The sequence below is a fragment of the Panthera leo genome, chromosome A1 (genome assembly GCF_018350215.1).
Source record: "Panthera leo isolate Ple1 chromosome A1, P.leo_Ple1_pat1.1, whole genome shotgun sequence".
In the NCBI taxonomy this organism is placed as follows: Eukaryota; Metazoa; Chordata; class Mammalia; order Carnivora; family Felidae; genus Panthera; species Panthera leo.
In genome coordinates, this window is record NC_056679.1 from 21845258 (window position 1) to 21859020 (window position 13763).

Here is a 13763-nt window from a genome sequence, read left to right on the forward strand (position 1 = left end):
TCTAAGTTTCAAAATATGCCATATTTTAAAATACAGTAAACTTCCACAAAATTACACTTAAAATTAAATTATGAATACTCTAATTCTAAAATCTTCCTTGCTTTTTAAAATCTGAAGATTAAATTCATAATACTTGAGTATTTCCTTGCTACATTTTTATTATGATTAGGAATCAGCATCTTCCCCGAGAAGCTAACATATTAACAGATGAATCTGTTATTATCACTGTCAACACACCTTTATTAGAAACATTTTTAAACAGCATTGTCAGGCCAGTTTTATCTGTGGACAGAACCCCATACATGAACGACTATAGGACTTTAAAGGGAAAAGATGGGATGAGAAAAATATTTTGTTTATCCCTAGACTGTTTTGGGAGGAGGGAGCAAGATTTAAATTTGCCTCAGCTTTAATTGCTTTACACACATTCTTGTGACGCACAGTTGGGAGGGAGGAAGAAAAAGAGGGAGCTGTTACTGTGTGGTATGTATCTAAAAGAGTGCATTTGAAAGGGAGAGGAGAAAGCAGAAGCAAGCTGGTCTGACCAGAAACAGAACTGCCTGTGACAGATTAAGAGACAAGCGAGGCTTGGAATCTGAGAGCAAGCAAAGAGAGTGGAAATTTACAGCTGCCCTGTGTGAGTGTTCAAGTGATCATTTTCTGCTAACGTTTTCCGGTGGTAACTGTTACTCTTCAAAGAGAGAGAGAGAAAGTCAAGACGGGATTGTGGAAACTCTTTTCTCTGCAACGCTTTGGTAATAGGAGGCACCCTCTATTAAATGGAAGATAGAGCTACTTCATGTAAAGTGCTTTGAGCCCAAGAGAGAGCTGTCTTCAGCACCTCACCATGTGTCTACTTTTTGTTGCTTAGACAAGCCTGGACATTTCTGTAACATTTGGTGAGTATCAGCCAGGTTACCTATACTAGTTCATAGAAATGGAATTAATATGGTAAACTTTAGTTTTAGTAAAGGTTTTACAGTTATTGCTTATACATTCATTTTAAATTGTGTTGTTACCTTGTTTCTTTGTGCATGATGAACTGCTGTTACTAGGAGAGGTTTAAAAAAACAGCAACTACAAAACAATACTTCTCTGTTGCCTAAGGCACTTGAACCATTACCAACTATTCTGTGTACGTGGAATATCTTATTTTGGAAATGGGTTTTTATTTACAGAGGGTTACCAAAAATAAAATAGTGGCAGTATACCATTTTTCATGTTTCTTTTTCAACTGCATAAAAATTCAGGAGTTACCTCTTTCTGTGTATTGTCACTAAATTTAAAATTATCAATGTGATGTTTGGTATCTTCAATTATTATAAATTACACCCTTCTCTCATAATCCAAGTGGATGGAAGTGTTAATGATACCATTATTTACAAGGACATACAATTTAAATATTGAATGCTTCTGTTAGATCCAATAAGTGACACATGATTTTTTTCCCCAAATTCTGTAATGAATGTAAAAATTAGACAACGTACATATCAAATTTACCATTTGATACAAAATGGATGCACATGGATTTCAAATTAAGGATTAAAACAGTTATTTTCTTATAGCTGATACCAAGCTCTCACATAATATTTTTGTTCTGCTGAAGAACTGTTATAGCCAGATGCATATATGTATACAAGCAATACAGCAGAAAAAAGAAAAATAAACTCATAAAATATGTATTCACATTCCAAGAAAAACTTTAATTGTACAACCTTAACATAGGAGATTGTATACTCATTTTTTATATGTCTTTTTAAAGGCATCAGTGGAAGACACATAATCATTCTTCTGTGGGAGGAAGGAAATATACATTGTTAGCTGCTAAAGTGAGTCATTGCATAGAGGTGCACCATTCTAGGCAAAGTTTCTAATTTCCTCTCTGCCAGCATCAAAAAATATGTCCTTAGTGATTCAAGTGAGTCCTTTAAGGCAGAACAACTTAGCTGAAATGAAAACTTCAATAGAGTGTCAGTAAACATATCAAAAGGGTTTATACCCTAGACATAATATATAAAGTGGTGCATTTCCTCTATGTGTGCAGAAGCCTGTAGAACAGGTTTTGTTTTGTGGTTTCTTTTCTTTTTCTTTCTTTCTTTCTTTCTTTCTTTCTTTCTTTCTTTCTTTCTTTCTTTCTTTCTTTCTTTCTTTCTTTCTTTCTTTTTAATGCCTTTGACCTATGTATAAGAAGAAACTCAGCTGATCTTTGGAAACATTTTCTGGACCAGTATCTTGCACTTAAAGTCAAAAGTAAATAAAATAAAGATAATATCACAAACCAACTTTTCTTCTTTACTGAAGTTCCCATACTCGGTCCTTCTTAGACCAGTGGAAGGTTTGCATACAGCTTCACAATTGTCAGAATAATTTTTTATTTTAAGCTAGTAAGTGATTGGTATTACCTTGGTGGTGGCACCATTTCTTAAGCCCATAGGAATGTAAATATAACAATAAAGATTAAGTCATTCTCAGTTTACAAATATTTTGTACTTCAGAAGTTTATTGTGAATGGGTTGTTGGGAATTTGGGACCCATCTTCCCTGGAAAATAATTCAATAAATGATTGACTTTTATTATAACCTGAGGACATATTACAGTCACAGTATAGAAAAACCATTGCCACCCTGAAAAATACTAGAAAAGCAAGTCTAGTAATGAAACTAAATGTAAAAACAATTCTATTGAATAAGACATTATTTTTATTTATCTTAGATATTAATGCTTGAAGAAAAGCAAATTTAATGAGATGAATGGGTTTTGGGAAAGATGCTTATAAATAGGATTTCTAGGTACTTTTGAGAGCTTCCATGGTTGATTGCATTCCCTTTATGAGACCTTATCCCATGTTAAGATTAGTGATTTTTGTTTCCCTTGCCATAGGCATATTTCTAGCCATTGCTTTTATCCTTATCACCCATTTCTAGAGTCTAGCTCAGTGGCACATAAGCAGATACCTAATAAATAGTTACTGGATGAGGCCTAAACTTTTTCTTTGGTTCACAGAAATGGAACTGACGAATTTTTCCAAGATACCCAAAAAAGGAAAGGGGTTTAGGGGCACATGGTTTTCATTATGAGAAAGATATGGCCTGATAAGAATCATTGAATTGTGAGACACAAAGCAATATTAGTACAGAATAGGCCTAACTATTCTGAGAAAAAGGGAAGACCTTGGTATAACTTAGTGGCAGCCCTGAATGAGTAGGGATGGTGATGGGGGAGGCAGTTTACAAGCTTGGTATCTTGAGTACATGGGACATTCTAAGGTAAGGTGTCACCTTTATGTATTTGCATAAGTGTACCAGGACTCATGAAGAAATGTGGCCTATTAGGAAAACTCAAATTAGGTCTATCTAAATTAAGTTTAGTGACACTGGTCCTAAGAGTTTCTCTAAAGTGCTGTAGTACGAAATTTAAAAGCTGGCAATGTAATAAACACATATAATGAAATAAACAACACGGTGAATGCAGATTGCACTTAGATGATTTTCAGTGGCAGAACAACTTTTCCATTTGATCAAGAAATACTTTCTTTGTTCTATTTGAAAAACTATAAACCTTGTCTTAATAATAACAATATGTAACCAAAACTTGATGATTGTTATGTATAATATGTGTGTGCTTACAGGAAAGACTAAAAAAAAGTCAATTTTGAGTTTCCCTTGATAATTCTGTTGTAAAGAGTAACCATTTGTGAATTTCAGTGAGATCTGATGCTTTGAATACAGGTACTAGTTTTTGAGAATACGGACCTAGCTTCAGACCTCTGCTATAAGTTGAGATTATGAAATTCTAATATAATATTCTCATTCATTGACAGTCATTAATCAGTAATAAATGTAGAAAATTTTAGCTCTGACAAATGCCTGGATCTGTCAACAGAAACATCACTATAAACCTAATGAATGAAGTTACTGGTTGTTTTCCCTGGAATAGTAGTCTAGTAGGTTATTATTTGTAATAACAAATACATTAGCTGTTGTGTGTCTTCCTACCTTCATGTACTAATTGTGTTTTTAAAATTATTTCACTGGTTACAGTACACTAGAATTAAGGAACAGTTCTCAAGGACATGGGTTTCTCTTAAAAAAGAGTTTTTATTCTGATGCAAGTCTGACCAAGGCTTCCAGATGAATGAGGATGCATAAGAAACTTCTCACAAGTTTTCCATTTCTGTGTAAATTGTCCACTTTTAGAAAAGCTCTCTCCTAAACTCTGTTAATAAAACTTATAAAAACAAAATCATTCTTAGTCATTTTGAACTGAGAAAAAGAATGACCAAAGTCCTTATTTATACTCTATTGCCTACAGTTTCACTCATTTCTATAGGTTTTCAAGTGAAAAATTTAATGGTAGTGCCTAATTACATTTAACATATGTATTTTAAAATAGAATCATTAAAGAAGCCATTGGTTGGAAAACACTTTGACATATATCATATGCTCCATAATGGATTTGGTGTCATAATATGCATAACTAGAATGATATGCTTTGTAATTTATTATCTCTGTGAAGGCACTTCTAAATTATGACTTTGTCAGTGGGGGGAAAGGGGACTACTTGGATATGACAAATACAGCAGAACCATTGGGAATACTTAAAAATTTTTTAAATATACGTTAAATCAAATTTACCCATTTAAAGAGAACAGTTCAATGAATATTGACAGATGTATATACTCATGTATATACATTAAAAAAAATGAATCTTACTAGCCCAATTATCTGCCATAGATGCACTTTGATCATATCATGTCTGTGAGTTCTATTTGCAATACAGATAAAAGAATGCTCATTACTGAACTTTTGTGGTTTTTTTTTTTTTTTAATGTGGGGCTAAGTTTTATTTTTTTTTTTAGTTTAAGAGAAGGTAATTATGCCTTAAGTTTAAATTAGCAAGCTCTAAGAAAGAATTTTGGAAATGTTCCTCTCTCACTCATTGTTGATTGTAAAATAAACATGTGAAAGGAAAGAAGGCTCATTTTTGAGTTGGCTTTCTTTCAGTGAATAATTTAAATTAAATAGAATGATTTAAAAATAGAATTAGTACATGAAGTTAGGAAGATATATAACCACTAAGTTAGAAGTTTGGTTACTTTTTATGTTTTTATCTATGGAAATCTTGAGAGTTTTCTTGGCTTCAGAGATGAATTTCTCACTTCCTTAAACTTTTACGGGAAACCTTTGAACTATTTTTGAACAGTATAATTGGAGGTTAAACATAAAGGCCTGGAAATGCTCATTAGCCCCTACAGATAGACATTTATTCCCCTTTAAATATTTTAAGGAATGAAAAACAAGGAAATTGAATGTCCCAAATGACCTTTTCTCCTAGCTTCCCCTTCTCATTCTCCTATAAACACTCCTCTCCACTTATATCACTGAACATGTTCAGATGACTCACTCGAGTGATTGACTCAGGGCCATCTTTAACAACACTCACATGTAAGTTAGGGATATGAAGCATTTTACCACGTATCAGAAAAGGGAATGCTGCCAAAATCTACTACAAAATCTACAGGGCCTGAGTTCTCTGGAAGTAGAGCTGAATAATTTTTTTTGGCTTTCTCTCCAGAATCTGAGCCAAGTTCTACTCTTTATGAAAATTTCATAGCCAAAGTAACAGAAATCATATTTGTTTGACTAATGCTTTGAAAAGACATGGTGACCAGATATTCCACAGTTTGAACTTTAAAACACAGTTAGTTGTTCACTTATTGAAAAATATCATTTATGAGAAGATGTTTCCATTATAAGAGCATTTGCATGGCCTGTTAAACAAAGTTTGGGAAAAAAACCCAAAATCTGAAGGAAAAAGAAAATTTAGCATACATAAACCGACTACCCAGAAACCATCACCATTAACTTTTGTAAATTATTTTTTCTATGTGTATGTTTTGTGTATTTGTGTTTTGTTTGCTTTTAAACAGTTCCATAATATGGAATGCTGTTTTTAACATTTCCATTTTATTTCACATTCTTTGCAAACATTTTCATAGCCATACAATGTACTGCATTTCATCAAATCTAAGAAGCCATTGGTTATAAGTCATATACTTTATATACCATTAAAAAGGAAGGAAAACAACCTACTATTTAGGGTAAAGTTTCCTCAGTTGTAAAAACACCTCAATTTCAGAGATGTTAAAATGTTTTTAATAATGTCTCAGAGAAAACCCTTAGTTTATCTTGCTAACATAGATTTCCAGAAACAGAAGTAAATCAGAGGTTGTGAACATTTAAGAGTTCTAGATCCATACTGCCAAATTACTGTCCAAGTAATATTCCCATCAGTGTGACCCGAAGGGGAATGGGATCAGGGAGATGTACCAAGGGGGTTGTTTAAGTTGTTTTGTATTTTTTAAGCTGGGTGGTAAATATACAGGAACTAGTTACATTGTTTTCTATTTCTTCTTCTATATGCCCCAAATATTTTATCTAAACCAAATTAAATTAAAATATCTAAGGTAAGGGGCATCTGGGTGAATCAGTTGGTTAAGCCTCCAACTCTTGATTTTGGCTCAGTTCATTATCTTATGGTTTGTGAGTTTGAACCCCGCATCGGGCCCTGCATGAAAGTGTGGAACCTGCTTGGGATTCTTTCTCTCTCCCTTTCTGTCTCTCTCTGCCACTCCTGTGTTTTCTCTGTCTCTCAAAATAAATAAAATAAACTCAAAAAAATTATTAAAAAAAATAAATAAGATATCTAAGGGGAAAAGTGCTGTTGAAGCATTTTGATTAGCTTAATGGTGTCACAATCCACTTGTGAGCCAACTGCTGTAGTCAAGGCAGTGGAAGGAATATTTTGGCCACGCCTGGGTCATGTTCTGCCCTTTGGGTAGGGTGGGGTGGGAAGTAGAGCAGACAGGTCTATCACCAGGAGAAACAGGGACCAAATAGCTACCAGAGATTTTCTTTTTCTTTTACTTTTCTGATTCAGTTGTTTCTGCTTCTATTGTTGCTATTTCTATCTCTCTCTTCTTGGAGATTTTTGGGGTGGTTTCCTTTTTAACTTGAATTCTTATTTATTTTTATTCCTGTATGAATTAATTATAATTGTAGATTCTTACCCTCCCACATGTCCTACCAACAATAACAAGGCATCCTTTCAAGAATTATTTCTGATTTTTAGCATTTATTTTGTTGAACCTTTGTGGGTTTGATTCCGTCTCGTCTCATACGATTTTTAGTAAGCATATACAATCTGTTCACACACAAATATGTTTGCTAGAGATTCAGTTATGAAGTTATAGACTTTCAGAACTCTGTAGGTTTTTGTCTATGTTCTTATGACATTTAGTTTTGTGGAAGTTCAAAGGCAACTTGACTTTTATCCTTTGTTTTTGTTAAGGTCATTTTATAGGAATGAGCTTTGAGAGCATAAATTTTGTTTCTTTTAAAAGCCACAAGACACGGAATTTGGGGTGTCATCATTAATCTCAACTAGAGAAGTTCTTTAGGGGAACAGAGGTTTTGATTTTTTTTTTTTTTTTTTTTTTTTTTTTTTGTCTGCTGAAGCTATTACATCTTTCTTGCCTCTGCTTCATTTTTTAGATTTTTTTGGTTCTTGTTGGCTTCCTCCACCTCCCCCCATTGTTGTAATACCTGTTTTTGTAGGATAACACTTTATCTTTTCCACATCTCTGTAATATACATATATAGGTGCTCAGTAAGTGTTTTTTTTAATGAACAAATGTAGACTGACTAATTTTGTACCTTTCAGTTGTCCTCAGTCAATTTTCCATGGGGTCGTTTCTGCTCTGTGCAGGTTTGGATTACTAGACTGTATGTGTGTGTATGGATATGTGTTTTTGATCTTTCATCTTGGCTGGGTTTTAGCTGAAGTCCTTTTTTCTCTCTCTCTCTCTCTTTTTTTTTTTTTCCAGTTACGTTTGTTCTGTCTCCTACAGAGAACTGATTTGGGAGGCAACCTTTCCTGCCTAAGCCCATAGGGCATTTCTCCCCTTTCTTGGGCTGCATTTTCTTTTTTTTTTTTAAATAGACCCTACACTATTTATTGTTTATTCTGTTTACTCACTCTTGAAAATGGAAAAGTACAACAGGGCCACTGTCAGTCCATAGACGTTTGTTTGCTGCATGGCCCGCTATCAGCACTACACTAGAGGGCATGTTGGTATGCGCGGCCTCCATAGTTTTCAGTGCTCAAGAGGCATTCCTCTAGTGTCAGTCTGTTGGACATAATCTGGCATCTTCTCCTGTCCCTGCTTCCTGCTTTGCTGAAATATAATGTATATTCTAACAACTCTGAGGTGGACTTTGTGGAAAAATTACTACTACCCCTTTCTCCCCAGAAGGCACCATTTTCAGGACTCTGTCATTCCTTTTGTCTCTACCTGAAGCACTTTGTCTTTAGCCATGATGGATAGATAGTAGGAGTCAAAGACAGAATGGATATGGATCAGTGATGAGCAACCTAGAGCTCACTGTATATAACCGGTCTAATTTCAAAATATGATGCTCTTTCTTTAAGAGCCCTCTCTTAACAGTATGGCAGTTCCTCAAAAAGATTAAAAATAGAACTACCGTATGATCCAGCAGTTCCACTCCTGGATATTTATCAGAAAAAATGAAAATACTAATGTGAGAAGATATATGCACCCCCATGTTCATTGCAGCATTATTTTTTTTTTAATTTTTTTAATGTTTATTTATTTTTGAAGGAGAGAGAGAGTGTGTGAGTGGGGGAGGGGCAGAGAGAGAGGGAGACACAGAATCTGAAGCAGGCTCCAGGCTCTGAGCTGTCAGCACAGAGCCGGACGCGGGGCTCGAACTCACAGACCGTGAGATCGTGACCTGAGCCGAAGTCAGACGCTCAACCGACTGAGCCACCCAGGCGCCCCCATTGCAGCATTATTTACAATGGCCAAGAAATGGAAACAACCTAAGTGCCAAGCAATAGATTAATGGATAAAGAAAATGTGCCTCCCTGCCCCTGTCCCTGTCCCTCTCCCTCTCTCTATATATAATTCACACATAAGTATGATTCACCCACAAAAAAGAATGAAATCTTGCCATTGATCAATATGGATGGACACTGAGGACATTGTGCTGGGAAAGTAAGACAGACGAAGAAAGACAAATATTGTATGAGTGTACTTATGTAAGTGGAATCTAAAAACAAAACAAAACAAAAATGAGCTCATAGATGCAGAGAACATATTGGTGGTTGCCAAAGGTGGGGGGGTGGGAGTGGATGAAATGGGTGAGGGACAGTCAAAAAGTACAAAGTTCCAGTTACAAAAAGCAAATAAGTCATGGGGATGCAATAAGTAAAATAAAATAATTAAACTAGTATTAACAAACAAATACAATGTATCTGGCCTTTCCCAAGGCATTTGGCAATTTTTTTCGATATCTTCATAAATGAAATGGAAAAATATGAGTTAGGGTGATATGACTAACTGAATTCACCGTTAAAGTTTTTGAAAATGAATGCCCTCATTTTATAGATAGAATAAATGACACACAGACAAGGGTGATAATTTCTGAATCATAGTGGATCAGTTACCAACCCAGACCAGATGAAGTTTTGTTTAGCAGGTAGTATTGAGTGCCGGTGGCTCATTTGTTAAATGACCAGTGGGGTAAAGGATGTGATGCACATGCAAGTGACCAGCGTGGCTGCCCAGAATAGGAAGGGCAGTCAGGAATTTGAGGGCGATACAGGAAGGTGTTCAGTCTAGAGGTGGGGTGGGTCTGGTTACGATCTGAAGAGAACAGAGCAGTTAGGAGAGTTTCATCTTAATTTGTGGAGGATCAGGGACTGGGGCTGCTTAGTTTGAGATACAGTTTTGATTTCCCTCATGATATGGATCCCAGAACTGAAGAATAATGATCCTATGAAATTTAAAAATATTATTAAACTGATTTTATATATAGTGGTTATAGTAAGTAGATATACCTAAAATATGAAAATAGTGATTTCAAGAAAGGAATACTGTATTGAGGGGCATTATACTGTGTCTTTCTTTCCCTCTGTTATATGATCTCATTGATCTTAAAATGTTTACTTTCTCCATTTAATAGTAAGTTCTAAAGAGCAAGGATTGTATTTTTCTTATGCATAGCTCTATCCTAAGTACTTAGCAAGATTCTTGTGCTTAGTACTTACTGATTGTTTGTTGAATGAAAAAGTAAATGAATAAATGAACAAACCAACACGCAAATAAAAAGTTGGGAGACAGCAGATCAGGAAATGCTGGGTAACTACCATGTTAACATGGGAGTCCTGAAAACATTTGTAATTTTACCAGAATTCTCATTAGAATTAGCTCAATACAAGGAGAACTGAGCAGAGCAATAAGTAATGAACAAAAATCACGTCATATGATACCATATTCTAATTTGTATTTTGTTTTGATGTCAGGAAGCATTTAGTTGAAATTCCCACAGTCAATTATCTTTACCTTAGTGCAGAAGAACCACATGAGGAAAAAGAACAATTACACAAATGCATTTAGCTAAAAAAAAAACAACTTATAATGCTAAGTATTTTATCATTAAATATTTAACAATGAAAGAATAAATGTACATTTTTTAAAAGAAAAAGTGTGTGGGTCAAAGAGCCAGAAATATCTAGGGCACTTAATTAAGACAATATGATATCTCAATTATGTCTCAATTATTATTATGTCTCAATTATTAAGACAATATCCCATCTCAACTATGTCTTTCTCTTTCATGAAATAATTTATTCATTATGACGTAGAACCTTTTGTAATAATAGCAGCTACACATTATAGAGTACCTTACTTATACAAGGCCCTATGCAAGGTGCTCTACTTTTTAATCCTCATAATCCTAAGAGGGAGATGTTATCATCGCATTTACAGATGAGAACAGAGCCTATAGAGGGATCACATCCTGTGCCCAAGATCACTCAGGTCGGAAGCAACAATTTGCTTGCTCTGCCCAACTCTGTAATGACTGTTTCAGCACCCACCCTACTTCCACATTACACATGCTTTTAAATTATATGCTACCTTCATTTATTTATGTGTAGGGCTGATTACTAAAGAAAAACCTAGTCTATCTTCATAATTTTATTCTTGAATTTTATTAAGGTGCATGATATAATATTCTTCTGATTCTCTCTTTTTTGCACCTGACACCATCCACTGAGAATCAGTGTGATCCTCACATGCTTTATCTTTGAATCCTCTGTCAACTTTCAGTATCCACTTTAGAGGCTCCCTGGGGTCTCTTAACTTGCTTTTCAAACTTATCCTTGCCTTGAGGGTGGGCAAGTTCCCTTCCCACTGACTTTCCCCACACTGAAAAGCTGAGGCACCCGACTGAAAACAGCATCTCTTCTGAAAACAAGAATTGTTTTTTTAGGTCTTCTGTTTTATCATCAAAATCCACACTTACCACTTTGATTTCTACTTCATAACATACACATATCTCACTGGAATTCCTGATCACAAACAACACATACTGAAGGAATTTATTGGAAGGATATAAAGTAGCTCATAGAATGGCAGAAATGCTAGAGAATCAGAATCGGGAAATAGGAATCTAGGGGGATTAGGGATTTAGGACCATAACCACGGTTTTGCTATAGGAATAGCTAGTTAGAATGCTGCTATCCACTGATGTGCATGTTTGTGTATACACGTTTGCATGATATCCTGCATTGATTAACTGCATCATTGTGAGTAAGAAAAATATTAGAAAAAATGGAATTAACCCAAATGTCCATCAATAGGGTATTGGTAGAATAAATGATATAGTCGTTTAAGAAGAAAATGGGGCACCTGGGTGGCTCAGTCGGTTAAGCATCCGACTGCAGCTCAGGTCATGGTCTCGTGGTTTGTGAGTTGGAGCCCCGCCTCAGGCTCTGTGCTGACAGAATAGTATATTGGATAAAAGTTATTGTAATAGAACTAACCATACACTCATAGAATGATATTCAAGATATTTTAAAAAATGGGAAAAAGTTACAAAATAATGTTTAATATTATATTGCCTTAAAATATATTTATTTTGGAGGTGCCTGGGTGGATCAGTCAGTTAAGTGTATGACTCTTGATTTCAGCCCGGGTCATGCTCTCACAGTCGTGAGATCAACAACTAACAGCATGGAGCCTGCTTGGGATTCTCTCTCTCCCTCTCTCTCTCCCCTCCCCCACTCATGTGAGCATGCCCTCTCTCAAAATAAATAAATATTTAAAATACATATATATATATATATATATATATACGGGGTGCCTGGGTGGCTCAGTTGGTTGAGCATCTGACTTTGGCTCAGGGCATGATCTTGTGATTTGTGAGTTTAAGCCCCAAGTCTGGCTCTGTGCTGTATATATATATATATATATATATATATAATATACATATATATATATGTATATTTAGGGGCACCTGGGTGGCTCAGTCAGTTAAGCAGCCAACTTCGTCTCAGGTCATCGTCTCGCGGTTCACGAGTTCGAGCCCCGCGTCAAGCTCTGTGCTGACAGTTCAGACACTGGAGCCTGCTTCAGATTCTGTGTTTCCATCTCTCTCTCTGCCCCTCCCCTGCTCACGCTCTGTCTCTCTGTCAAAAATAAATTAAAAAAAAACATTAAAAATATATATGTTTATTTCTATATGTATAAAAAATTTCAGGAGGAATATATACCAAAGTTTTTTTCTCTAGGTGGTTAATTAATGGAACACTTTGATTTATTATATCATATTTCTGAAGTGTTTGAAATGTTTTTGTTAATAATATAAAGTACATGAATATGCCTCTCCTCACTGAAGCTTTCAATTATAATTTTCTCCCTAATACTTACATTTTTAGTGTAAGTAGGGCAATGACAGCCATATTTAGCTTTCTCTGCTCTACGTAAATAGATGTTCTCAAAAACAAGAATTAATACTCCCTTTTCCTCACTCTCCTCACCCTCCACTCTGGTAGGCCTCATTTCTTTAGTGAGTATGGCCAACTGAATATGGAAGAGTAAATACAGAACAGATTCTAAATAGTTTCGCATTGCAATTTTGTGATTGTCATGGAGTAGCATTAAATATTGCTTTACCACAGTATGTAGATTCTAATCCCACTCTTGTTTTACATTTTTCTTTTATCTATCACTGTTGTCATCACTCTCATCAGTTAAAATAACTACTTTTAAATATCAGCTTATTCTCTAAAAGTACTCCTTTTCCCATTGGGATTTTTTCCCAATCATTGTATTGTAGAAAAAAATTTTAAACTCTGAGTAAAAACTATTAGGCAAAGTTTTTAAAATATGTCTTAAAATACTTATATGTATTTAAATTTGGTGTAAAACTTGATGAAACTCATTTTAGTTTGATCAATATTAAAAAAAATTGTTTTAAATGTTTTATTTATTTTTGAGCAAGAGAGCATGAGCTGGGGAGGGGTAGAGAGAGGGGAACAGAGGATCCAAAACAGGCTCTGTGCTGACAGCAGTGAGCTCAGTGCAGGGCTTGAACTCATGGACCTTGAGATCATGACCTGAGCTGACGTCAGACTCTCAAGCAACAGAGCCATCCAGGCACCCCTAATTTGATCAATATTAATGTTTCAAATTATTGAATTAAGATTATTAGAAACTTATAAGATATTTTGGTATAATAATTTAATCATGTTAAGAGTTAAAATAATTGCAAACTGGTGGAGCCACTCTGGAAACAGTATGGAGTTTCCTTACAAAGTTGGGAACTTGCAGCCCAACATTTATAGCAGCATTATCTACAATAGCCAAATTATGGAAACAGTCCAGGTGTCCATTG

At 35.1% G+C, this 13763-nt stretch overlaps 1 protein-coding gene across 6 annotated transcripts in view; it reads left to right on the forward strand.

Moving 5' to 3' along the window:
- The window catches only part of CAB39L (calcium binding protein 39 like), a 127002-nt gene that overhangs the window by 33639 nt on the left and 79600 nt on the right, over positions 1–13763 (forward strand). Inside the window, exon 4 of one of the 6 annotated variants that reach the window (XM_042913623.1) lies at positions 763–899. The exons of the other annotated variants lie outside the window; for them this stretch is intronic. The gene's annotated coding sequence lies outside the window, so the exon portion shown is untranslated. The remainder of the gene's footprint in view (positions 1–762; positions 900–13763) is intronic. 6 annotated transcript variants of the gene reach the window in all.